The following is a 2560-nucleotide window of genomic DNA, read 5'->3' as shown; positions in this document are numbered from 1 at the left end:
AATTGACCTTAAATGAACTCATTCTATTACATGTTAGGAATATTGTGTATTGAGCCCAGTACTACCACAGAATATTTCTCTTTTTAGTCCCCCCCACCCCCAAGGGGAATTATACTCGGGTTATAATATTGAGCTTGGTTTCTTTCAATTTCTAACAGTCTTAATAAGACTGCTGTTAACTGGGTATTTGTCTACGAGTTAACAAACTGTAAATGTCACAATTTTCCACACAACTGCCAAGAAAGGTGGATAATTAAAATAAGTACTCAGAGGACTTCTGAATTCCCACTTACTACCATGCACCAAAACTTTACGTTTTAGAGGTGCTCTCAGTGACTGAACTTGTGTATATATCATACTCGGTCACACAAAATGGCTCCTTTTCTCTACCAATGACCTCACACCTCCTTTATTAACATTTCTAATTTAACTCATGTGCTATATAGCATAGAGAAATCTAGGAGTAGATCAACAGACATCACCGTGGGAGGCTGGGGGTATGGAGGAAGGAAAAAGAAAGTTGGCATGTTCTAAGGCTTTAAAAAAATAACATTTTCGCTTTAACTTCTCTTCAAAAATTGCAAAAATAATATGAGTTTAGTGAGAGTGAAATAGAATAAAGATAAACAAAGAAAAAAATGAGCGATTAATATTTTTTCTCACCTCCTCTCCCTGCCACCAACCTGGTGTATATCCTTTCGCACATTTCTACATGCTCGTTCATTCACAAACTAACTGGTTAAATTAACCAGTGACATATTAAATTCCATGGGTCTTGAATTCAGCTGCTCCATTCTCTCCACGGATCTGGGCTTGGACTCTGTGTTTTCTTCTGGACCCCAAGCAGTTGCTGTAACATCTTGGGTTATGAAATGAGGTGTGTTAAGAAACATCAAAGAGCGCAACACAGATGGCACTGGGAGCTCAGCTAGTATGACTCAGATGGCTGCAGATGACTTTACTGACTGGGGCTGGAGATGTAATTCTAGGACAGCTTCTGCACACATCTCTCCTAGGTGGAGATGGCTGAAGAACCGGCTCAGTTGAGATTGTTGGTGTGTCTGTGTGTGCCGCTACGGCACGGTGGTCTCAGGGTAGTCAGACTTCTGTGGTGGCTCAGGTGGTTTCAAGGACGAGCAGAGCAGAAGCTCCACGGCTCTTTATGACCTCAACTTAGAAATCACATGGCAAGCTGTGCTCGCTCCTTGGCCAGGTGCTCCGGCTCGCGTTGCAGCCCCAAGCAGCTCAACTCCGAGGTAGCGGCCCACGTCGGGCTGCTCCCGCCACTGGGCCTCTGGGAAGCGGTCTCGGAACACCAACGCCAGGAGCCCTTCATCCTCTACTTCCCCAAGAGCAGCGGTGGTGGCCGTCACTGTGGCTGAGGCCGTAGCTGAGACGCGGCTGTCGCCCTCGCCGCCATCTTCTCAGCAATAGCATCTCTTCCCCTCCTCCTCACCCAGGGAACCAGCTCCGAATCTCGGATGGGAAGCATCCTGGGTGCACTTCCGGTCTCTATGGTTCTCGCTAGGCCGGCTTTCTTTCCCCGATGGTCCTCCAGGCTACAGAGTGTTAGCGTGGGGAACGACTGGAAAACGGCTAGAGAGGCAGGGTTTGAAGTTGCCAAGAAGCGGCTGGGGGTTGACCTTCTGTTTCCGGTGACTGAGGCACGAGGCCCCTGTGTTCCAATTGAGCTGGGAAATGCGGCCTCTGACTGAAGAGGAGACCCGTATAATGTTTGAGATGATAGCAAAATCTTCAGCTGCTGGTCGACAAGCCCGATGACACCTGCTGTTTCAGGCTGCACAACGACCGGCTGTGTTACGTGAGTTACGTGAGTGAGAAGATCTTTAAGTTAACTGCCAATATCATCGGTGACAAGCAGCTGTCTTTGGGAACGTGCTTCGGAAAATTCACTCAGACCCACAAGTTTTGGTTGTACATCACAGCTCTGGATTCCCTAAAACCCTATGCCAAGTATAAAGTGTGGATAAAGCCTGAGCAGAGCAGCCCTTCTTGTATGCTAACCATGTGCTGAAATCTGGACTAGGTCGAATCATTGAAAATACTTCTCAGTACCAGGGAGACATGGTGTACTCCATGACAGACATCCCTTTGGGCTTTGGGGTGGCAGCAAAGTCTACACAAGACTTCAGGAAAGTGGACCCCATGGCGATTGCGGTATTTCATCAAGCAAGCACTGGGGAATATGTGTGGCACGAAGAGACATTGATTTAAAACAAAGTCATCACGAGGACTTAGGGCTGTGTGGAAGGGCCTAGCTTTGTTTCCTTTGTCTGTGTAGGCTCCACCGTCATGTTGCATTTTGTCAACACTGTGACCTCTTCAGGGACTTCTTAGTTTAATATTCTCTCTATTATGGAGAAATGTAGGCTACATTCTTATAATGCAGAAATGGCTCAAAAATGGAGTTTCAGATCGTTGTGATTGTGGCTAAATAGAATACTGTGTTTTATATTTGAATCAGAGGGCTTCTTGTTTTGAGTAACAGTCTAAATTGTTGGAACGGAGAAAAAGAATATCTTATTATTGTTGTCTGTGA

The 2560-nt window shown here is 46.1% G+C and overlaps 1 pseudogene; it reads left to right on the top strand.

The window, feature by feature from the left end:
• The first annotated feature begins 1698 nt into the window (after positions 1 to 1698).
• Positions 1699 to 2235, top strand: LOC136123118 (60S ribosome subunit biogenesis protein NIP7 homolog pseudogene; annotated as a pseudogene).
• The last annotated feature ends 325 nt before the right edge of the window (positions 2236 to 2560 follow it).

The sequence above is a fragment of the Phocoena phocoena genome, chromosome 5 (genome assembly GCF_963924675.1).
Source record: "Phocoena phocoena chromosome 5, mPhoPho1.1, whole genome shotgun sequence".
Lineage (NCBI taxonomy): Eukaryota > Metazoa > Chordata > Mammalia > Artiodactyla > Phocoenidae > Phocoena > Phocoena phocoena.
The sequence above is the reverse complement of the archived record's forward strand: the minus strand, read 5'-3'. Positions and strand labels throughout refer to the sequence as shown.